Here is a 26,520-nt window from a genome sequence, read left to right as displayed (position 1 = left end):
ACCGAACACGGCACCATGCTCTTGGAGCACGCCCCCGTGTTTTTGTCTGACAATTCAGTCTGACTGAGATTTTTGCAGCGTAGATGCCGGCCCACATTTTTCAGCACGGTACTGTGCTTAGGGAAGCACGCCCCCGTGTAAATTTTTTTTTTTTTAAGTTTAACTATTTACAAGGCCTAGTTTTGAAAAGGTCTTGGCCAGACCTTGATTTCTCTATTTCTAATTACGGAATTTGGAGGTCTAATACCTCCAATACTTCTTCAAGTGGCCCATCGATATATGGTTTTAATCGATGTCCATTGACTTTGAACTTTTGGCCATTTGAATTTGAAATTTCGATGGTTCCATAGTCAAAGATTGTTTCGACTGTGTATGGACCAGACCATCGGGATTTTAATTTTCCTGGGAAAAGACGTAAACGAGTGTTGTATAGCAGTACACGATCTCCAATTTTAAAGTTTTTGTTTCCTTTTAAATGAGCGTCGTGTATGCGTTTAGTCTTTTCTTTATAGGACCAGGAATTTTCATAAGCCATTGTTCTTAGTTCCTCGAGCTCACGAATTTGATCTTTCCGGTTTGTTCCGGCGGACATTAGATCAAAATTCACTGCTCTAATGGCCCAGTAGGCTTTATGTTTCAATTCTACTGGTAGATGACATGCTTTTCCATAACCAGCTTGAAGGGTGTCGTTCCTATGGGTGTTTTGTAGGCCGTCCTAAGGGCCCATAGTGCGTCATCTAACTTTTCTGCCCAATTTTTGCGATTCATTCCTATACTTCTTTCCAGAATCCTTTTAATTCCTCGATTCGAGACTTCTACCTGCCCACTGGTCTGTGGATGATATGGTGTTGCCAATCGGTGGTATACCCCATATCGTGCCAAGACTTTTTTCATCATTGCGTTACAGAAGTGGGTACCTCTGTCGCTGATGAGGGCTTTTGGTGTTCCGAATCTTGAAAATAACTTTTTCAGAAATCGTACAACTACTCGAGCATCGTTGGTGGGGAGAGCTTGTGCTTCTACCCATTTAGAGATGTAATCGACTGCTACAAGAATGTATTTATTTCCGAAGGAGTTAGGAAATGGCCCCATGAAGTCTATTCCCCATACATCAAAGATTTCACAAATTTGAATGCCTTTTTGAGTCATCTCATTTTTTGATGAGATGTTTCCGGCTCTTTGACAAGCATCGCATGCTTGGATCAAAGTTTGTGTGTCTTTGTATATGGTGGGCCAGAAAAATCCTGCGTCGAACACTTTCCTGACCGTTATGGCGGTATTGTGGTGTCCGCCTGTTGGTCTTTCATGACAGTGTCTGAGAATATCTAAGGCCTCCTTGCCTGCTACGCACCTACGAATGACCTGATCTGCTCCTATCCTAAACACGTATGGATCTTACCAGAAGTAAAACTTAAGATCGGAGAAGAATTTTTTCTTCTGTTGATGAGTAAGTCATTTTCTTAGAATCCTACAAGCTAGGTAGTTGGCGAAGTCGGCATACCAAGGACTTTCGTCTTTTTCTTCCATCACTTCTTGAATGTGCATGAGGACTTCACGTGGAAAATTATCGTTGATAATTTCCTTGTGAGGTTCCTCGGAAGTTGGACATTCCAGTCGTGAGAGATGGTCTGCAGCCACATTTTCTGCTCCCTTCTTGTCCTTTACTTCGATGTCGAATTCTTGGAGTAGTAGGATCCACCGGATGAGTCTAGGTTTGTTAAATAGGTATCGTATTGTGGCATGATCGGTGTAGACTATGGTTTTGGAAAGAACTAGGTATGATCTAAAATTTTCAAATGCAAAAACTACTGCCAGTAACTCTTTTTCTGTTGTTGTATAATTTTCTTGTGCATCGTTAAGAGTTTTACTGGCGTAGTAAATTGGGTGAAAATGTTTTTCTTTGCGTTGTCCGAGTACGGCTCCAACTGCAAAGTCACTTGCATCGCACATGATTTCGAATGGAAGGGTCCAATCGGGTGTAGTCATGATTGGTGCGTTGACAAGTTTGTCTTTCAATGCGTTGAATGCCTCAACACATTCTTCGGAGAAGACGAATGGTGCGTCTTTTTCTAGAAGTTTGGTCATAGGTCTTGAAATTTTTGAGAAGTCTTTAATGAAACGTCGGTAGAAACCGGCGTGACCTAGAAAACTTCTAATGGCTTTGACGGAAGATGGTGGCGGAAGTTTAGATATGGTTTCTATTTTGGCTTTGTCAACTTCTAATCCGTTTTGAGAAATCTTGTGTCCTAAAACAATGCCCTTTTTCACCATAAAGTGGCATTTCTCCCAGTTGAGGACTAGATTTACTTCTTCACATCTAGTCAACATTCTGTCTAAATTTTTCAGACAATGATCGAAGGAGTCTCCAAAGCCTGAGAAATCGTCCATAATGACTTCCATAGAGTTTTCGATCATTTCATGAAAGATGGCCACCATGCAACGTTGAAAGGTGGCTGGAGCATTACATAGTCCAAATGGCATTCTTCGGTAGGCGAAGGTTCCGTATGGACATGTAAAAGTAGTTTTCTCCTGGTCTTCAGGAGCAATGGGAATTTGAAAGTAACCGGAAAATCCGTCAAGAAAATAGTAGAACATTTTCCCAGATAACCGTTCGAGCATTTGGTCGATAAAGGGAAGAGGAAAGTGATCTTTCCTTGTTGGTCATTAAGCTTCCGGTAATCAATGCAGACTCACCAGCCCGTGATGGTTCTCATTGGTATCAACTCGTCCTTTTCGTTCATTACGACTGTCATTCCTCCCTTCTTGGGTACTACCTAAACGGGACTTACTCAAGGTGAATATGAAATTGGGTAGATTAATCCGGCATCAAGCAGTTTGATTACTTCTTTCTTCACCACATCTTGCATGTTGGGATTGAGACGTCTTTGATGTTGGACCACTGGCTTGTATTCTTCTTCCCTGAGGATTTTGTGAGTACAAAAGGAGGGACTAATGCCCTTGATATCCATGATCTTCCATGCAATAGCCTTCTTATGGTTTTTGAGGACCTTAAGAAGTTCGTCTTTCTCTTCTTTAGAAAGGTGAGAGGAAATAATTACTGGGAGTTGAGAATCTTTTTCTAAAAAGGCGTATTCGAGATGTTTTGGTAATTCTTTTAGTTCTAGGGCTGGTGGTTCTTCAATTGATGGTTTTGATTTTTCATTGTTTTCAATGATTTCGCATATTATTTCTGATTCTTCTTGGCAATTACTGTTAAAGTTTTCATTTTCTAAAACAGGTTCTTTTAATGTTTTGTCTAAGACTTGTGTTTCTGAAGGTGTGTCGATGGAAGAATCTCGCATATAGCAACTCACGATGGAATCTATGATGTCTACACAGTATAAAGTGTCATCGTGTTGTTGCGGATATTGCATAGCTTTTCCTATGTCAAAAGTGATTGCCTCGTCATTGACCCTGAGAGTGAGTTTGCCGGTGCAAACATCAATGATAGCCTTTGCGGTGGCTAGAAAGGGTCTTCCTAAAATTAAAGGTACACTTTTGTCTTCTTCCATGTCTAGAATCACAAAATCTACTGGGAAAACAAATTTGTCAATTTTGACAAGCATGTTTTCAACAATGCCCCGAGGATATTTAACTGATCGGTCTGCTAACTAAATGCTCATGCGGGTGGGTTTTGGTTCTCCTATCCCTAGTTTTGCAAAAACCGCATAAGGCATTAAATTATTACTAGCTCCTAGGTCAGCCAGGGCATTGCTAACAGATAAATTTCCTATGAGATAAGGGATAGTAAAGCTCCCTGGATCGGTCATTTTTGTTGGTAGCTTGATTTAGAGGACAGCTGAACATTCTTCGCTTAGGGTGACGTGTGAGAGCTCCTCCAGCTTTCTTTTGTTTGTCAGCACTTCTTTGAGAAACTTGGCATATTTCGGCATTTGAGCAATAGCTTCGACAAAAAAGAATATTGATATGGAGTTGTTTAAAAAGTTCTAGAAACTTTCCATACTGGGCTTCCAATCTTTCCTGCTTCAGTCTTCCAGGGTATGGAATTGGTGGAACATAGGTTCGAACTGGCTCCTTAGGCTGGATTACGCTTGTTGGGGTCAGGTTCTCCTGTGTTTCATTAGGAAGTGTCTTTTCTAAAACTGGCCCTGAAGTTGGTGGAACAATTGTAGTTGTACCACTTCTGAGTGTAACGGCGTTAGCTGTTGCATTTGGGTTGGTTATAGTGTTGCTTGGAAGTGTGCCAGGTGGTCTGTCGAATAATTGTTGGGCAATTTGTCCGATTTGGGTTTCTAGATTTTGTAATGATGCTTGTTGACTTTTGAGATCGGCTTCATGCTTTAGTAGTACTCCACTGATATCAATGGCTCTTGAGTCGGCTTTCTTTTCTGCTTCATTTGTTTTGGTCATAAGTTGGATTAACATTTCTTCAATTTTTGAGTAGCTCGGGTTTTGATGGCTACTCGAGCTTTGATCTTGGTATTGAGGTTTAGGCTGAAATGGTTTATTCATTGGTCTCTTTTCAAATCCGGGCAGGGTTGAGTGTTACCTCCGTCTTTCCAGCTGAAATTCGGGTGGTTTCTCCATCCTGGATTGTAGTTGTTACTGAAAGCGTTGTTTTGCCGAGCAATGAAATTGACTTCTTCCATAGCCATAACGATTTGTTTACAGTCGCTCGTCTTATGATTTCCTCCACACGTGTCACAGGTGGTTCTGGTTTTTGAAAGCTCGGCTTGAAGTTGTTCGATTTTTTTATAAAGAGCTTCAAGCTGTGTTGTGATAAGAGTGTTGGAGTCAACGTGGTGTATTCCTTTATGGGTAGGTGTAGATCTTGGTGGGTTGTAAGCGAAACTCTTACTTGCGGCCTTCTCCAGGACTTCAAATGCTTCGTTAGGTGATTTGGATCCCAGGTCTCCACCAGCGATTTGGTCGATGGCCTGTTTGTTTTGACTGGATTGTGCGTCAAAGAAAGTTTGAACTTGTAACCATACGCTCAGTCCATGGTGTGGACATCTTCTTAGAAGACTTTTGTATCTTTCCCATGCTGCGTGTAACGACTATCATCATCGGTCCGGAATCCGGTAATGCTGGCTCGGTATTTGGCAGTTTTATCGGGCGGAAAATATTTGAGGAGAAACTGTTCAACCATCTGGTCCCAATGGTCCTAAGTGGTTATGGAACCGGAAGAAAGAGATTCTATCCATTCTAGGGCTTGGCTCCTTAGAGAGAAAGGAAAGAGTTTAAGTTTGATTTGGTCTTCTGAACAGTTTTGGATTTTAATGGTTCCGCAGATTCGTAAGAATCGAGATATGTGAGAAAGAGGGTCTTCGTCGAGGAGACCATGAAATTGAACTGAATTTTCTACCATATGAATAGTACTTGATTTGATTTCGAAATTTTCGGTGATTTCGGGTGGAGCCACTCCATTGCCATAGCCTTCGAGAGTTGGCTTGGCATACTAGCTCATGTTCGGCTCATTGTTCTGGGCCGCCATCATTTCTTCGATTTGATTTTCTCCTGATGTGGTGGCGTCTACTGATTCGTCTTTGATTGCTTCGGCGGTTTCTGTGGTCCGTTTACGAGTTCGTCGACGAAAGAGTCGTTCCGGTTCAGAAATTGGAGAAACAAGCTCAGGCTCAGAAGTAGAGGACATACATGAGGCTAAATCAAAATTGAACTAAGGTAAAAGTTAGCTAAAGTTAGTCTAAAAGGCAAATCTAATATTAAGCTATAGTTATACTAGTCTATTTTAAAAACTAAACTAAGGTCTAAATTAACTAAGCTAAAGTAAAGATAAACAAAGGTGAAAAGTAGGCTAGCCGTAATTATATATTTTAATATTTAGTAAAGAAAAATTAAAATAAGATAAAATTAAAATAAGATAAAAGTAGAGTTAAAAAATTGTACAATTATGAACAATGATTAAATTAAAGCTTGGATCGTTCTTAGAAACGTACCGTGTCCCCGGCAACGGCGCCAAAAACTTGATGCGGTGCGTGCAGTGTCTTGTTATATTATAGATGATGAAAGATGGAGTGATTTACTTTTGCACAAGATCGTGTTTTAAATTTATAAAAGTGATTTCTACAAAAACTAAACACACACAAAATAGGCAAGTGTACCTATCGTATATGTAGAATAGTATTGGTAAGAACCAAGTATCGATCCGTGGACACAAAGGTTTCTAATAATAAATTGTCACTTTACTTTAATCGAAGGTTTTAATCATTTTGGGGTTAATTTTGAACTTTTCATAAAATATAAGTACTTATATATAATATATAGGTGACCAAGATAAGAAGTTCTAACAAGTTGTTCAATTGTGAGAAGGTTACCATCTAAGATCAAGAATCCACTCCATTTTAGCATTGATAATTAACATATAGACATGTGATTAACGTGCCGTAGTAATATGTGATAGATAGCTCCTTGACCCAAAGTGAGCATCTACGGCACTAAGGAGATGGTATGAATCATTTTAAAGTCGACCCTTTCCAAATGTCAAGCCATCTCAATGATGTCGATTTTAGTTGACAAGTAGTTTCGTAAAGTATAAATATTAGGATTGACATCGATACCACGATAGCCAATGTCTAACAACTTCGGGTGATTGTGGTTTGACTTTCACAACCTCCTCATTTGGAGGTTGTGGTTAACCTATGCAACCTTCCCATAGTCGATTTATGTAGGTTATGATTACACATTCTATTAACATATGGTTTCTTTAATTAATTTGATATCCTAAGCAAAGCTATTTTCGGATTACCAAGGTTTAGAAAAATACACCATAACTTATATCTCATCATTTCTAAGTACGATATAAGGATCCATGTTTCGATAATGTATCAAAGTATTTCTATCTTTCAAGAACATGAATCGATCATGAACGATTGCCAATGATATTGACAACCACCAACTTTGATTTAGTGATTTAAGATGGTGAAACATTTCTCATCAAAAGATAATTGTAATTTAACCATGTACTTTACTAGACTACATCACATGTCTTGATTAATTATCAAGTAAAACAAAGCTTCTTCATAGATTTTAGATGGTAAAAGGAGTTTAGCTCATAATGAGCATGATAATAAACATTAAGATGACTGATAGAAACAAATACATGATCAAACTTAGAACAATCTAACCAAATGTAGATGAATCCTTCTTTTTAATGATGATGATGATGATGATGGTTGATGATGATGATTAGTGGTGATGGACTCCAAACCTTCAAACCTTCACTAGATCTTCAAAGTGAGTGTTAGTGTGTGTTTTTATAAGTGAAAACCGGAGAGAATTATTATCAAGGCACACTTGATGAATGCAACATGAGCCACTATTTATAGGCATTCTGGACAGTCTGGCACGGCCCCGTGCAAGGTTTTACATGGCCGCGTGGTTTTAATTGACATGTGCCAGATTTGTTTTGTCTTTTGTGTGAGCTGGCAACGGCCCCGTGTTTTTGGGACACGGTCCCGTGTCTTTTTATGACATGTGCTGAATTCATTTTGTCTTTTTTGTTATCTGGTACACGGCCCCGTGTTTTTGGGACACGGTCCCGTGCTTTTCTTCTCAGCTTTTGTCTTTTCTTGTTTCAAAAGCATGGGGGCGTGTTTCTTGAGACATGGGGGCGTGTTTCTTCATTTACTTGTGTTTTCTTCAGTTTTTCTTCGCCTTTTTGCTTGTTTCTTCGTTTGAGGTCTGGTTTCACCTTAAATTGTGTTTTAACGTGATAAGTAGTCTATTGTGCTATGTTATTATTTAAAAGTTGCAGTTTTTAGAGATTATTTGATGCCGAAAAGATGTATATTTTTATGTACATCAAACATCCCCACACTTGAACGTTGCTTGTCCTCAAGCAATTCCTTATAAATGTTCTCTAGAAACAGCAAATTTGGAATATGACTACTCCTTAAACGAGCTCCAAAAAGATGAAACAAAATAACCAATCGTTATGTTAGTGATAAATAAGAGAGAAACTTTTGCTTTTTGAGCTTTTTGTTTATGCAAAACGTCACGTTCTCACAATGTTCACTCACACTCGGTTTTATATCTGATCATACCTTTGATGTTGGTATGTGAACACTCTTAGCCAAAATGCAACCTGTGATAAATAAGCTTGTAACAAGTTCAAATCTCCACCTATTGAAAAGTTGCATAGGTTAGAATGTGTGAGTAGGGATTGGTATTTTGTGTCGGTTCAAGGTAAAATACAACTATGTTGTTTGTCGGGGGCCTCGAGATATCTTCATTGGTTAGCTCCCTTCTTCTTTGTCTTCTTTTTTTTTATATACCTAATGACTCTTTTAAGGTCAGATCGTCAAGACCGGTTTTGTCGAGGATGTGGATTAATTCTTCCTCAATCCTGTTGTGAATATAACTTCCAATTCTAATGGATCGTTCGGCTTTGAGCCTAATAGCCCCCACCCTCATTAGCTCGGTATATTCATGCTGAGACTGAGTTTGACTTCTTCTACATCTTCCTTCATGGGACCATTTTCCGCAACCTAAGCATCGTTCATATCTTTTTGCTCTTCTCTTCATTGCGTTTTTGGAGATTCCACAAAATGGTGGCCTTTGTTCATCTTGGCGCCACTTTTTCCTTGTAAAAAGATGAAATTTGTACTTACACAATCTTACATTCCACCTACACAAAATTAATCATACATAGGTTTGTATATATTTTATACATAAAATATGAACATTTATTGCTATTTATGTAGTTAAACTAAATTTGGGAAAGTGTCAGATTAATTAGTTAATCTAATTATGTTTGTTTAATTAAATTTAGTAGGTTACATAACAAAAATTTACCATTATATCCTTTATCATTAAACTTTCCATATCAGTTTCCAATTTATTATACAATTGCCACTATAAATCTGGACCATTGATTTGACCAAATCAATGGTTCAAGATCACTTCTCGCACTTCTCGCAATAATCTCATTTCTCTCCTGAACCATCCACTATATATATATATATATATATTGAAAATGGTTCAAATAAAAATAAGAAGTTTCCTAAGAATGGTAAGAATAAATAGATTGCTGACATGTGGCATTACAACCTATGGTGAAAGAACAATCAAGGAAACTATGTCAGTCATAATGGTGAAAGAGTAATTCTAGGAAACTATGTCGGTTTTTGGTAATTTTAAATCTCAACCATTGATTAACATGATCAAATGACTATAATTTATTCCTAGTTTTCCTAAAAATAAGTTTTTATCCCCCGTATTATAGGGTTTGTTTACATTATTCGTTTATAATATTTAGGGGTATTGGTTTTTAATACTCTCAATTTTCATTCGTTGGACGATAACACTCCCAACTAACAATTTGTCTTCCGCCACTCCTAACTTGTAACTTGTTTTCTTCTATCACTCCCCAACTTAACGGACCCTAACTCTGTTAGGTTTTTTTTGCTGATGTGGCATGATTTCTGATGTGGCAATCATAGGTGGCATTTTTTTTATAAGTTGTAAGTCCATGCCACCACCTCATCATATTCTCCAAAAAAGACCCTAACCTCTAATCCCAACACTACCCAACCACCCACCCCCATCACTTGTAACCATCGTCAATGACACCACCACCGCAACACCAGCTGTAACATCCAGAAACTTCTAGAATAATAATATAATATATTATTCGCATTGGAAGAGTCTTATTGAGATAGTAGCTTAATATTAATAAAATAATAAAGATAGAAGGATGGTAGACTAATTAGATGAAATTAATTGTGGACTAAAAAAGAAAGATGGACCTAAGGTTCATGTGCATAAGGAGTATAAATACCCCTTAAACCCTAATCCTTTCCATCTCCATCCATTTTACACCATAGCCTACACTATCAAAAACACACACTTAAGCGAAACACTCTCTACACTAATCCTTTCAACGATCCAAGACCAACCAAAGTTAGCCGCGCCCAGTTAAAGAAAGGAGTTACCATTAACTTTGAAAGGAATTGTTCACAAGTGAGTTTCTAGCCCCATTTTCTTGTTATGTTTTCGGGGCTGTGTGCATACTCGATATGATTAGTCAATACACTTACCTTAAGTGGTAAGTGTATGCTACGTGAATTTTTATGTATGATGTATGTATGATATATGAATGTATACGAATGATGTATGAATGATATGTGAATGATGTAGAAAATATTAAGAGTATGTATATTATATTAAAAGAAAAGGAATGTATGTATGAACTGACGGTAAAAGGGTGGCAGACCCTAATAATATTTGTGAAGAAGGGTGGCATACCCTAACAATATATGTGAAGAAGGGTGGCAGACCCTAATAATAACTGTGAAGAAGGGTGACAGACCCTAATAATATATGTGAAGGAGGGTGGCAGACCCTAATAATATATGTGAAGGAGGGTGGCAGACCCTAATAATATCTGTGAGGTTATAGGGAGAAAGGCTACATAAAACGGATAAGTATATATGTAAAGTTAGATTAAAATATGAAAGAAAGAATGAAAGTAAGAATGAAGGTATATACTTACGTATGTACGAAAGAAATATGAACATGTTAAGTAAATAATATGTATCTTCGGCTACGTATAAGGAAGTATGTGAATGTATTGGATATTGCCTGATTAACTAGAACTCACTTAGCGTAGCTGAACTTTAGTACGCGCATGTGAATCAGATGAGTAGCTGGCTTGAGGAGGGTCACATGGTAGAAGAATAAAGAAGCTGACATCGGAGGACCTAATTTTTAATGTTTTAACTTATAAACATGTTTTATATCGTTTAAATTTTAAGACTTATGTAATGAATGGTTGACATTTATTTATTCCGCGAAAGATTTTAATTAACTCTGATATTTAGAACTGTGTTTATGAGTAAATCCAACGCCAAAGTAAGGCACCGAGATCGAGGCCTTACACCGCCATTTATTTCCCACAAATCATCAACCTTGACTTCAACTACCACCCACCACTAGTACACCGCCTCCTTACTTTCTTCTACAACTCACAAATACTTGACGAGATCGCAACAGCAACTTCGACCAGACCTGAAACACCTTCGGCGGCCGCTCGTCCCTCTTTCTCAACCTGAAACATGATTTAACTTCTTCGATTGTATTTTTATCTTTTAATTTTCAGCCGTCTCGTCGAGCGATGAGTGAAATAACGACTTACGCTCATCCCACTTCACAATCCAATGGTCTCGTTGTCTTCTCTTTCGCTGCAAAATCATGATTTTAGATGATTTCTAGCGAGGTTGAAAAATGATAAACCATCGTTATTTAAAAATTTGTTAAGAATGGAATCATATATCCACTCCAAGCAACCTTAAGACCGAATTATGAACCACTATAGTGAGCTTGATTAATGTGACCATAACTCGGCTTCAAGATCAGGTTACAATCTGTTCTTCCTTTTGGTTTGATTAGTATTAATTACCCCGGGTGCGGTGGTTGAAGTAACGGTTCATGAATTGGGGTAAATGAATAGTGGTACTATGGTGTTACCGGCGGTGGTTATATGCGACATGGGTGGGTGGTGGTGGTGGAGGTGCAGGTGACCTTTTGGGTGTGTTGTTACTTGTTAGGGTTTTTTTTGGAGAAGATGATGAGGTGGTGACATGGACCTACAAATTTTTAAGAAAAAGGCCATATATGATTACCACATCAGAAAACATGCCACGTTAGCAAAAAAATACTAACAGAGTTAGGTTCCGTTAAGTTCAAGAGTGACAGAAGAAAACAAGTTATACGTTGGGAGTGATAGGAGAGAAATTGTTAATTGGGAGTGTTATTGTCCAACGAGTGAAAGTTGTGAGTATTAAAAACCAATACCCCTAGTATTTATATATTTTTTTTGAATTTTAATTTTATTTATTGTAAGGAAGCTAATAATATACTTAGAATATAATTATGAAAGGGTTTCAAAAATAGATGAGATGTTATAACCCAATTTAAAAGTTATTTGGGTTTTGTGAGACCCATGCTCCGCTTATGTTTTTTACTATAAATTTGTTTCTTCATTATAAATAATATATTTTAAAAAAAAATCGGATACTAATTTTTAGTATATCCCCATCATATAGGATTTTTATATCACATATTTGGTAAGATTAATTTTTAATTTAATGAGATGTTATAACCCTCTAAAGGTTATCTGGGTTTTGTGTTATCCATACTCGTGCATTCGGGTCAAATGAATGAGAAGTCTCTATTTACAAATAAAGCAATATGGTGGCTTGAGAGATTTTAGGTAGGCTTCGTTTATATATATTTAAGATATATATATATATATATATATATATATATATATATATATATATATATAGATAAATGATCCAATACAATAATCCCTATTCGTACATTACGTATGCGAGTTCGTACACCGTTGATTTCAAAAAACACGCGGTGGCAATATTGTAAATTTCATCAACTCTGACTGCTCCCATCGATTCCGTCCACCTTCACCATAATCGTTTATCAATTCGTCACCGTCCAACGATTGCATTCACCGTCGCCACCATCGATGATACCGTCGTGAACACCATTTTCCTCCGTCACGAGTTGTTCATAGGTTAGTTGATCAAATATACCAATTGAAATTGAAATTGCTGAACTAATTGTTCAATTAAACTTTGAACTTGATCCAGTTAATCATCAATTTGAAGCTTCAATTGATGAATTTTGAGTTTTGAGTGATAGGTTTTAACTGAACGTGTAAAGTTTTAAGCCTGAACGTTTAAAGGTTTATGCCTGAACATTTAAGGATGAGAATTTGGCTTGAACTTTTAAAGTTTTTTTCCTGAAATTTTAAGTTATTTTGCCTGAACGTTTAAATGTTTAACCTTGAACGTTTAAGGGTGGGAATTTAGCTTGAACTTCTAAACCTTTTGTTTAAACTTCTAAAGTTTTGGTACTAAACTTCTAATGTTTTTGTACTACACTTCTAAACCTTTTGTTAGAACTTCTGAAGTTTTGGTACAGAACTTCTAAAGTTTTTGTATTGAACTTCTAAAATTGAACGTTCAAAGGTGTTCGTTTTAGTCAGAATGTTTAAATGTACGGTGTCATCACTTTTGTTTAACATCCAAAATAAGTTGCAACTGTAAATTGAAGTCTCAAATTTGTATGGGTAAGGCCCCAGTCCCGGTGCCCTACTTTGGTGTTGGATTTACTCATAAACACAGTTCTAAATATAAGAGTTAATTAAAAATTTCACGGAATAATACAAAGGTCAACCATTCATAACTTGTCTTTTAAAACATAACATATAATATAATATCAAATCATCATGACAAATCTTCAGATGCCAGCCTTGGCTCAACATATCGTTGGCTCAGGATGTTGGATTTTAACACTCTGATATCCTTGGCTCAACCTACTCAAGGATCATCCATCCTTCAACCGGGATCCATGGCTCTATAAACTCAAGGATCCTTGATCTTTCAACTAGGATCATCCATCCTTAACCAGGGATCCATGGGTCAACATGCTCAAGGATCCTCAACTTTTCAGCAAGGATCATCTATCCTTCACCAGGGATCCATGGGTCAACTAGCTCAAGGATCCTCAACCTTTCAGCAAAGACCATTGATCCTTCAACCAGGATCCTCCGGATCTTATCTTCAAGGATCCTTCAACTCCCAACCGCTAGGATCCTTCGTCAATAATCAAGGATCCTTCTTTCAGGATCAAGGATTCTCAAGGGCTCAACATTAACGATCCTCGGAAGTCCATGAAGGGTTCAATCACATTATATATCATGACTCTGGGAAGTGTATGGGATTGATCTGCTAAAACCACACTGGTGTTTACTTTTTGTAGCGGACCACATACTGATCATATAAACAATCGGGCATGATACTAACACAAGCTCCAAGATCTAGCAATGCCCGATCAATTATAAATTCACCAGTTTGGATTGATAAAAGGGGCACTCCTGGGTCTTGTAGTTTACTCGGGATAATATTATTATCAACTCTCTTATCCCTTATTCTGGTTAATTTGTCATTTAAATATTTATCACAAGAAAAATTTTCACAAAAAGATGTTTCATTCGGTTGTAATTCAGAATTATTTTGAATAATTGTTTCATAATTACCCACATTTTGAATCTCATCACTAATATCTTCCACCACCCTCTCAACAAACTATGGTGTTGGATCAACTTGAACACTAGAAATTCCAAAATTAGGTAAAAGACTTACCGCATTGATATGAACGTTGTTCCCATTCTTTAATCTCGAGCTAGTTTTCTACAATTTCGCCACATCGGTTGCAAGATCACCCATTTGAGTGGTCAACGGTTGGATGGATTTGTCACGGACTTCTTTCTTTTGCATGCGCACTTCATCAAGTTGATTTCTCCTTTGCATGTCTTGTTACATCATCCTAAGCATATCCATGACTTCATTCTCACTTGAAGAACTTTCACCCGAAGACCCACTTTGACCACATCCCTTTGTTGAAATTGACTTTCAAAGCCTTGATTGTTGTATTGTTGGCGTGGAACATAATTTCCTTGATTACCTTGGAAATTCGGATTGGATTGAGTAGTTGGATTCCAAAACGAAAATTGGGATGAGTTCTCAACCCGGGGTGGTAAGTTTTTGAGTTCATGTTATGATTTCAACCACTTCCCCTTGAAGTGCCTTCACCTCCTCTACTTGTACTTGTACTTGACCCGTTGTACACACTTCCGAAGCATGAACCAACTCATTACAATTCGTACAAACATCGATTACTTGATTAGTGGCTTGTACCCCTCCATCTTCCACGGCATATACTTGTGATCTTCCAATTGCCGTCCTTGCTCTTCTTCCGGTTTAAGCCTTTCTCTTTGATGTGACAGCCATTTTCTCCAAAAATTCCCAATCATCTTGTTCATAATTAGTACCAAATGTACCATATGTGATTAACCTCAAATACCGCTCATCTTCCATACTCAACCCCTCATGAAAAGCATTCAACAATTCCCAAAGAGCAATACCATTATGCGAACAATTCTTAATCATCATGTTATATCGCTCAAATGCTTCATGAAACATTTCACCCGATTGTTGTTGGAAAGTTCTCAAACTCCTTGCATCATTGGTCTTTCAGGACATGTAAAATTCTTCCAAAAATCTTTGTTTCGTCTTGGCCCAAGTATAAATGGATGCTGAAGGTAAAGTGTAAAACCATCGTATTGCCTTATCTTCCAAAGAAAATTGAAGTAAGATCAGTTTAACCTCATCTGATGAAAAACCTTGACCCCCAATCGTGTTACAAATTGAGTCATACACCTCCAAGTGAAAGTATGGCTCTTTCGTTGCTAAACCTTTATACTTTGGTGGACTTTGGAGTGAATTGGTTCTAACCTCAAAAGTCCTTCCTTGTTGATTATGAGAGATCACCACCGGAGATGGATTATTAATGATGATCTGTTGAAAAGAGCTTCAATCCCCCTTACCATCTCTCTTGCATGTCTTCTTGGTACCCCCATTGGTACTATTGGTTGACCCATTTGCCTATAAATGGGCATGTACAAATTGTTAAAATTGTGGTTGGGGCATTTGTTGTCGAACTTGTTGCTCTTGTTGTTGCCCTTGTGGATGCACTTTTTATTGTGGAGCTTGTTGTTGTTGAATAACCGGTGGCGGTTGAACTTGTTGTTGAACAACTGGTGGTGTCTGTCTATTAAGTTCATGCACCGGTTCCGTTTGTTTCCTTTAAGCATAAGCAAAATTCCCTTGATTCACCCTTTGACTTCCATCACCCACGTGTAGTAACCTTCCACTTCATACCCCTCAAACTCCACGTCAAACCCATCGCCATAACCATCATTTTGTGTTCTTGAATATTGCACGAAAGGTGGTGATTGATATTGGTAGCTTGATTGTGCTTGTTGAAATATTGGTTATTGGTTTTGTTGATATGACGACGCACCAAAGGTAGGAAAAAGATTGAAAATAGGTGGAAATGTTGATGACGTTGAGTAAGTGAATTGAGAATTTATGGGTTCGGTTGTGTAAGTTGGTTTCTATTCACTTGATGAAGTAGGTATGGTAGTAGTAATCGAAGGATGGGATTTAGTGGAGGTGTGGGTGGCAATGTTTGAACCGAAGTTGGAGCTCGTGAATCCATGGTGTTGTTTGATGCAGTTAAAGAACCAATAAGCTTGTTCTCCCTAAATAGGACTCAGTTTCTTCGAAGTGTTCATTCAATATCAGGATCCAAAGCTAGTGAAGATGACCTGTTAGATCCTCTAATATGCATATACCTGTAAGTACGTGCACACAAACACAACCAGCGTAAACTCGAAAATAACAAACAAAATTACATAAACTAACACACGTTACATAATATTCCCTGGAAACGATGCCAAAATTTGACGTGAGGTTGAAGACTCATTCAAAAATAAAGCAATTACAACTAATTAGTTAGCAGTAAGTGGGTATCGAACACAGGGAGTTTGTGGAAAATGTGTTACTAAGTAGCTTTGTAATTTAAATATATTAAACTAAATGCAGAAATAAATTCAAAGATTTGGTTGTTTGATTTGATTAACAAAAAGAACTGAAAAACAAATAACGAGTTTTAACGGATTCAATAAAAAGAATGCTCTCTCCCGATTTCAGGTTTCCGAGATTGATAATGTTAACTTTTACTTTTGAGATGACCTACATAGACATAGTCCGTGAGTATGTGTTTGATTGTTATAAAAGAGTGTAACATCCTACTTTTGGCTATAATAATAAAATAAATTTTATCAAGTTTATAGTGGGTCGTTATCGGTTTAGATAAATAGAATATGAGTTGGGCTTGTGTTAGTTAAATGAATATGAGTTATGGACTTGGGTTGAAGGAAAGACCATGGGCTTAAGCCCATGACCCATAAATATATAAACCATAATCACCACGTAATACTTCATTTCACATATTCCACACACCATCCAAAACACACAGTTAAGCTTTCTCTCTAGTTATCCCTTTCTCTAAACCGAAACCATGAAGGAAACTGAGCACCGACCCGAGGTAATGATAGTATGATATTGTATGAGCTTAAACCCGCTAAATATAGTCACGAAACGACGAGCCGACACCGTTAAACCGTTTAAGTCACGAGATCCGGGTGGAATCGGGTATTAACCGAACCTAAGATGAGCTTAGGGGTCACCCTAGCTCAGATCTGGATCGAACGGGACGAAAAACGAGTTAAAACTCGTTTTTCCGGCGAATCCGCGGTTTTCCGGCGGCGGCGCCGGAAATGTGTACGGTGAAAAGGGAATGTCATAGAATGTTCCTGACATTCTCTGACCTAACCCTAGTTCGCTAACGGGAAGTTAACGAACTAGAGGTGATTCGCTAAGCATGAGATAACGAACTAGCTTTTGATTCGTGATAGTCAGTTCGCTAAAGGAGATAACGAATTAGATGAACCAATTCGTTACCTGGACTGGTTCGCTATGGACTGATTCGTTAAGAGTCCTGTTCGTTAGAGGGTTCAATTTGTTACAAGAACCAGTACGTATGACAACCCGATTCGTTAAGAATAATATAACGAATTAGAAGTTTAACTAATGACAAGAACAGTCCCTAGACTTAGAAAAAGATTGATTTAATTACAAAGAAGCCCTTGGACTTTCAAGTTAGCCAATTAATTAATGATTCAAATTCTAATGGAAAATGTGATAAGACAGTTAATGAAAATAAAATTTTTCCATTAAAATGGAAATAAAATGTGATAGGTCAGCTCGACCCCAGCCAGGGGCTCTGCCCCTTGGACCCTGCTAGGGGCTGCCGCCCCTAGACCCTGCTGCCAGGGGCGCTGCCCCCGGACCCTGTTCATTGAGGGTTATAATTAGACTAGGAACGCGAGATGAGTAGTGATAGTTAATGAATGCATATAGTTATTATACAGTTAGCCATGCCCAACTGAAGAAAGGAATAACCATTAACGGTGAACGTAACCGACTTCAGATGAGTTTCTAGCCCCACTTCCTTATTATGTTTTCGGGGCTGTGTGCATACTTGATGTGATAGTTAATAAACTTACCTTAAATAGTAAGTGTATGCCTTATATGATTTATGTATGATGATTGTTTGACGGTGCGTGAACGATCTTTGGACATTGCATGTACCGTTAAGTGACAGTTAAAGATATGACTGATATGTATGAGGTATGAATGATGTATGTATGAATATATATGATGTATGAATAACGTATGTATGATATGTCAATGGTACGTGAATTCTCTTCAGAGATTGCACGTATTGTCAAGGAAAGCATGTAAGGTAGGTATAGTACAATGTACTAAATGCAGGGAACCGACCCTAATAATGTAGGCGAATGTAGGGAACCGACCCTAATAATGTCGGCGAATGTAGGGGACCGACCCTAATAATGTCGGCGAATGCAGGGAACTGACCCTAATAATATCTGCGAAGGTTATAGAGCGGACTGCTCTTTAAAACGTATATGTATGAATGAAACTATGCATGTAGGGATGTAAGTAACTATGAAGGCATGTACCTTTGGGTACATATGTAAGAATGTGGATGTATTGTATGTCGTCTGATTAACTAGAACTCACTCAGCGTAGCTGACTTTTAGTATGCACGCAGGTTAACAGATTGAGACAACTGGTTTGAGCAGGACACATGGCACGACTGAAGAGGCTGGCATCGGAAGATTTGTCATGATGTTTTGAAACTATGTTTTAATTATGTTCTAAAAAGACAAGTTACGAATATTTGTAATGAATGGTTGACTATTATTATTCTGCGAAAGTTTTTAATTAACTCTGATATTTAGAACTGTTTTTATGAGTAAATCCAACGTTAAAGTGAGGCACCGGTAACGGGGCCTTACAAAGAGGACTAAGTACTTGGAGTGTAAAAACGCAAGGTTGTCACTCGATAATCAGTTTTATATAGCCAACCCTAATTCCCTTCCAATAAATCCCGATAGCAATATAATCATAAGATCAAATTACTATCCCACAAATAACATAAACAATTAACAAATATTCAATGGAAAACCTAACAATTCGGGAGAGAACACAAAGGAAATTAGACACACATAATTCGGTTTATCATCACATCAATTAGTGTATGCATATGAATCAAAAACACAAAATCAATTATTGGAATCACCAAACTATTGTTTTCTCCTTCCAAAATCGTCCTTGGGTCCGTCCTCTAGTGATAGATAGATGAAAAGACATAGAAAAACGGAATAAAAACAAAAAAAAATCGGTAGTTACAGCTCCGGACCGTGGCCCATGTTGGTGTCCACGGTGCAGGAAGAGCTCACGGTACGGTGAAATATGTTGTTTTGGTGCCATTTTGATTGTGGCCCACGATCAACACCGTGGGCCACGGTGGAGCTCTTTCTCATTTTCTTGTTTTCTTCATATCTTTCTCATTTCAACTCCGTTTTCTTCGTCATTTTTGCCCACGTTTGTTAAGCATATGCATTTATATCTTTTAGCTCGCTTAACGGCTTCCCTACGGTTCACCCGTCAATTTGCTTGTCACAGGTTCACGTAAAGATAAAATTGAAAGGTTTAAGAAACAAATGAAGGAATCGTTCAAAATGAGCAATTTGTGATTATTGTCATTCAATCTCGGAATAGAAGTCTCACAATCTAAACATGGGATCGAGATTAAACAAGAAGCATGTTCCAAGAAAATCTTGAAAAAACAAACATGGAGATTTGTAATCCTACGAAGTGTCCACTTGAACCATGTACAAAGCTTTCAAAAGACAAGAAAGGGAAACACATTGATGCTACCGTTTACCAAAGAATAATCAGGTCTTTGAGTTAATTGTTACACACGAGACAAAATTTGAGTTTTTCTGTTGGAATAGTGAGTCAGTATATGAAGAACCAAAGGAATCTCTCATGGATGTGATTAAGCATATTCTTCGGTATCTTAAAGTAACCGTGTCTTAAAATTTAAAATATTAGAGGGGTACGAGTATTTCGATATTAGCCATGAAGTTGATGACGATGATGGAAAACGTACTACTACGTATGTTTTATGCATTTATGATGCTCTAGTTGCTTGTTGTACTAATAATAGCTAGTGGTAGCTTTATCTTCCTGAGAGGTGGAGTTTATGGCAACCACCATGGTTGCGGGTCAAGTCATGTGGCTCCAAGAGTTACTTAGTGAAGTTACCGATGTCAACGAGAAAATGTTGAAATCGATTGATTTATACCGATGTCAACGAGAAATGGCGGTGTATCAAAAATATATCGAGCATGATGTATGAATAATATGTATGTTTGTTGATGATCTGCTTATCACAGGTTCAAGTAAAGATGAAATTGCAAAGTTTTAGAAACAAATGAAGGAAGAGTTTGAGATGACCAATTTGGGATTATTATTATATCTTGGAATATAAGTCTCATAATCTAAACCCGGGATCGAGATCAAACAAGAAGCATGTGCCAATAAGATCTTGAAAAAAACACAAATATGGAGATTTGTAATCCTACGAAGTGTCCATTTGAACCAAGTGCAAATCTTTCAAAAGACGAGAACGGGAAACAATGATGCTACTTTTTACTGAATAATAGTCGGGTGTTTGAGGTATTTGTTACACACGAGACCGAATTTGAGTTTTTTATGTTGGAATAGTGAGTCGGTGTATCCAAGAGCCAAAGGAATCTCACATGGATGTGATTTAGCATATTCTCAGGTATCTTAAAGAAACTGTCTCTTACGGTTTAAAGTATTCGAGGGATAGAAGTCTTCACCTGTACGGGTATTCCGATGGTAGCTTCGAAGTTGATGGCGATGATGAAAAAAGTACTACTAGGTATGTTTTCTACCTTAATTATGTCCCAATTGCTTGTTGTACTAAGAATAGATGGCGGTAGCTTTATCTTCCTGAGAGGTGGAGTTTGTGGCAACAACCATGGTTGCGGGTCAAGTCGTTTACCTCCAAGATTTTCTTAGTGAAGTTACGGGTTAGCACATGGAAATCGTAGTATTATATGTTGGTAATACATCTTCCATTGCACTTATGAAGAATCTGGTTTGGCATGGTCGAAGTATAACATACAAAAATGAAGTATCACTTCATACGAGATTGTATTGAGAAATGGGATGTTAGAGTGGAACATATTCCCGGGAGTGAACAACGAGCCGACACGTTGGCGAAGACTCTAGCTCATCTAAATTTTAGGAAGCTGCACAAGATACTTGGAGTGGATAATCTCTCGAAGGCCAAACTGAAATTAGAGGGGTGATTGTTAGCCCGTAATTTGGTTTCGATCGGTCCATCGAGCTTATGGTGGATCGGTAACTTGGGGCCAAGTCAGACACATTACTTGGGATACAAGTTATTTAATTAATTGTTTAAATATGATTTTACTAATTAGCATTTGAGTATGATAAATGGTTTGTATTCTAGTCTAATTAGGTTTTCATGTTTAAACTAATATATATACCCGAGCTTATGGGTTATATCAATGTATTATAGTTTTTCGAGCTAATGAGAATTACAAAGATCGAGCTTATGATCTACAATATTTTTTTTTTGTTTTCAAATATGGTTACCAAACATCATAAAATCAAACCCCAAACTCAATTCTCTTGACTCCCTTCTTAGTCCCACGGATTCTTACCGCCCATCACATATTATACACACAATGTAAATGTAGTATGTTTTTGAAACCCTAGATAATTAATCAAATTAACACATGTATTATAACAAATCCCTCAAATTCCACAACAATCCCGCATGTTTTGAACACACAATTTCAAGATGTTACATAGAATTTCCAGCATGGTATGGTTCCACCGCTGAAAGGCAACATCGGCGGTGTCGGTAATGAAATAAGCGATGGCGACGACGAATATGCAACTTTAATTGAGATTTCTAGGTCGAGACAGTGTTTCTGGTTAACGATAGAGCCATCTGGTTCCAACTGCAAAAATGTGCAGACCGCATGAGTGCCCCGTGCAAAATGGCCACCACGGGATTCAATCATGCAAAATGGTGTTGACCAAATATGTGTTTTTTGCACTTAACTATTTTGAAAACTTATTTAAATTAGAATATTGAAGAACTGTAGTAATCTTGGTAAGTTAAATATTCTAAAAATGTCAAACTAAAAAAGTGCAAAACGTATCAGCCAATCATCTAACGTTCAACTAGGTCTTGCACGTAAGATTACAAGTTTCTAATTAGAACAATTAGGTCTTCCACGTAAGATTAGAAGTTTCTAATTAGAACAATTCGAAAACTTGATTACTATGATGTGTAGTAATCTCTTTCTAATTTATCAAATTCTACTTCATTATCTATTTTGGTTTAATTAAAATTGTTTCATTTTTTCAGTTTTGAACTAAAATGATAAAATGAAAAAAATATTGTTTGTGAGAATCAAACTAAGTTCCTTTTTAAAATGTTTATAGTTTACCAACTAAACTACAATGATTTGATGTTAATTTTTTTTATTTTTTTGTTTAACATGTATAGATTCATAACCTTCCATTTTGATTTGTTTTAAAATAAAAATACAATTTCTTACTAATATATGCATTTTAGAAACACGCAATTACTCATTCATTAAAATTTTTATGTAATATCTTATAATTTAGAAAATTATAATGTTTATTATGTAATTCATATATTTATATTTGACATTTTCTATATTTTTCACCCGTGTATTACATGAGATACTAACCTAGTATAAACTAAAAAGAAAACGTCAAACACTAATGTTCACAACAACAAAAAAAACATCATCTGTATATGTATACAAATATACAAATTATTATATATTATAAAAGAGAAGTTTGGTGCCGCTACCCAAGTGGCGGCATCAAACTTGTCCATACAATTTTGATTTCCTATTTTAGTAAATATAACATACGTAACAGAACCAACCTAACGTCAGTTTTTGTTTACATAACGGAAACAGATTAAATTCGTGTAAACTCACTACATCAACGTCCGAGACTGACAATGCTAGGGTTTTGTTTCCATTTTTTTTAGTTCCGGTACCATAACGAAAACCGACCGGATGCCAATTTTTTTATTTTTGTTCGGGTTCCGTAACGAACGAGAAGGAAACCAACCAAATTCGCGTAAAGTCATTGCCTTTTGCTTTAGTTCCAGTACTACCACCCAGATTTTACCGATTTGCCTGGCGCAACGCGCCGGGTATAATCCTAGTTGAAACAACAAAAAAGAAACAGATAGGAGGAAAACTAGATATTTCTATTGATTATGTATGTATACGTATAGTATAGTAGGTAATTTTTTATAACCTAATTATATATAGAATCAAATACTACGTTTGGGTTTTGGGTTCCATCTTGATTTGATACAGGTTAATTCGGGTTAGGTTAGTATTTGAGTTTAAGGTAAAAACGACATCCTTACGTGCCATGTGTTGTGGGTGCTTTTTCTCATATATTTTTATTTATTTATTTTAAACTAGGTTAGAACCCATATAATACACGGTGTGGTACTAAAATAAAAACAATAAAAGCAAATAATATTATAATATAAAATTATATTATAATCATACATTAATAATTATTTGAATCATACATTAATATTTGTTTATTAGGAAAAAATATTATGTATTTAAGAAAATAATAGTCTTAAATTTAAACTTTTTAGGTCGGGTTGAGTCACATCAACTGTGAACCCTTTCCCAAATTTTGATACATTTCAACTATTGCTAATTGTCTAACTTTTACAAATTTGGGTTTGCCCGTGAATGTTTTTCCAAATTTTTACTGATTTCAAATTTAGCTAATCACAAAACTTCTACAAATTTCAAGTTAATTCGGTTTGAATCTTGAACATTTCCCTAAATTTGCACTCATTTCAAGTACAACTAATTGTTTTAAATTTCCCCGCACTCTGAAATAACTTCAAAAGAAGCAAAACCTATTATATACTAACAATGACATAAATAAAACCCGCAATAAATCTTTTTATTATAGATGAATAATGATAGGATGTAGGTTTTATACCGAACACAAATCGAACCAACAATCACAATACGCTCTAAAATAGATTTAGGGTTTACTTGAATGGTTTACATGAATAATAAATGAAAACAAACGATTGTTAAAACAATGATATCGAATCCAAATCAATAACAAACACAATAATTGTTACAACCAGTCGTATAAATCATAAATAATAACAGTCACTCAACACTACACCACTTTCATAATATAATGCATATTTTGAAGTTAAAAAGCTTTACAGGTTGTATTAGTTATTCAAATAATGAAAAAAAAAACAATCAAATAAGAAGATAATCACAATAATATAACACTACTACCTGGAAATTAATATTCTTCAATGATTTGAATATGTTAGATTGCAACAAACCATACCTGAAAAAAGGACAAACAAACAATCAATATTATTATCTAGAAATGGATACTCAAAATCGATTTTGACGGGTTTAAATTGCAAACGAACCAGTTAATTAAATATTTTACTTTTTATCGATACATGAAGAATGATTGCATTTCTGTAACCTCTAATTGCATTTTCAAATCCATCACAACTTGGAGAGAACAAAAGATTATAAGAGAAGTTAAATTTGAATTACACATAATATTAACAACATATATAAGGTAATTAATATGATTATAATGTGATGATCAAACAAATACGTGACAAAAATACTTGTATCAACCGTATATGTAATTCACTTTCCAATTCACTGCATATGTTGAAAAGTGAACATTTCCAACCTATGCTCACATAAAAAAATTATGTCATATCTTTCAAGATTCAAGATGACGAAAATTAGTAAAACTGAAAAAAAAATTACGAACATAAAAACAAAGAAAAAAAAGTCATACATCCATATTCTTATAGAAATAATTTACATATTAGATATGTATAATCAAAATTGTCGATATATACACACACAGATACGAATTAGCGTATAATCATCATAAAATTAGGGTTAAGGATTACATTGAATATGATTGTTTAAATTGAAGCTGTGAATAAGATTCAATTATGACATCATGAATCGAATTAGATGATCGATTTCAAAGACTAATTAGATGTTTAACGATCGTCATTAGGTCTGATTGATGTTAAATTAGATTAGATGATCGATTTCAGAGATTAGACGGCCGATTTCAAATACGATTACCTAAGATGTTGAAGATTGATCGATTCAAGATCTTTGATTGTTCAACAATCGACATTAGGTTTAATACATACCTTTAAAGTTAAAGAGTGACTGATTCCAAAGGAAATGTTAAGAAGAATTGACCTACGGTGAAAAGTAAGACCGCATAATAGGGTTTAAAGATCATCGGCGCGATTTAGATTTTGAAAAGAAATAAATTAATGAAATAAAAAATTAGAAAATATCATGTGACACTTTGAAGCCATTTGGTTAAATATAAAAAATAAATTAGAAGAAATTCACTCTTTTATTATATAGGTTGAGATTTTAAAAAGAAACAAAATTAATGAAATAAAAAATTAGAAAATGTCATGTGACACTTTGAAGACAGTTGGTTTAATATAAAAGAGAATTGTGTGGAAATCCACTCTTTTATTAGATAGGTAGAGATTTTGAAAAAAAATAAAATTATTGAAATAAAAAAAATTAGAAAATGTCATGTGACACTTTGAATACATTTGGTTAAATATAAACGAGAAATTTGTGTAAATCCACTCTTTTATTATATATGTAGATGACAATAATTGTTTACCTATGTTTTTTGAAAGAACAACAAACATAGAATGTCTAGGTACTTCGTACGGGGTGACCCAATGGCTAAAGGCCACCGTCAGCTGGCCCAACCCAGCCGTACGGAGTCTGAAGCGTCTCCAAGTTATCTCCAGTTCCGGGAAAAACTCAACCGCCCGAAGGTTCACTGATGGTAAAACCCGCATAGATCACAGTTTTCCTTCATTGAGTCACTCATGTCCCCACAAAATGTTGTAAGTGGGAATTAAACCTGGATCAACATTAAGAAACTCAAACTCCCAACCACTACACCACATTAGAAAAGACATATTGATTTATCTTTTATTCAGTTGAAAGTTAAAATGGTATATTGATATATTGAAAGGCAAAGCTTACCCCAACCACATCATGCCTCAGTTCGGTTCCCATCTTTCTCTTTCTTATTTTTATTTTAAGATCATTTTTCACAAACAATTCAATTTATCATTCATGATTCCTCCTCTAGTTTTACCATGTTATATAATATTTGCAAAATTCAAGTGTTAAAACTATAGGTTGGAAATGGAAACACATGAGAGACTAAATAGAACGCAAACACATTAGAGACTAAAGTAAATTAGAAAGAAACTTTACTATATTTATCTGAAACCTCTTTCAACCATGTCATAACAGCTACATAATTCTCAATTAGTCCAAGGGCTTTCATAACTCCAATTTGGATCGGAAAATGACAAGTTCTTCTTAGCTACATAAAATCCGTCCGGTTTAACTAACCAATAACAATGCTCTGTACCCCAAAGAAATTTTTTATATCCACAAAACCTATTAATATGCTTACTATACAATTGTACGGTTTTTTGAATTGAACCTCTAGTGAACTCACCGTAATA

Source organism: Bidens hawaiensis, unplaced genomic scaffold (genome assembly GCF_021521415.1).
Source record: "Bidens hawaiensis isolate Kalapana, Puna unplaced genomic scaffold, B.hawaiensis_p1.1 tig00007859_1, whole genome shotgun sequence".
In the NCBI taxonomy this organism is placed as follows: Eukaryota; Viridiplantae; Streptophyta; class Magnoliopsida; order Asterales; family Asteraceae; genus Bidens; species Bidens hawaiensis.
Note: the sequence above shows the minus strand (reverse complement) of the source record.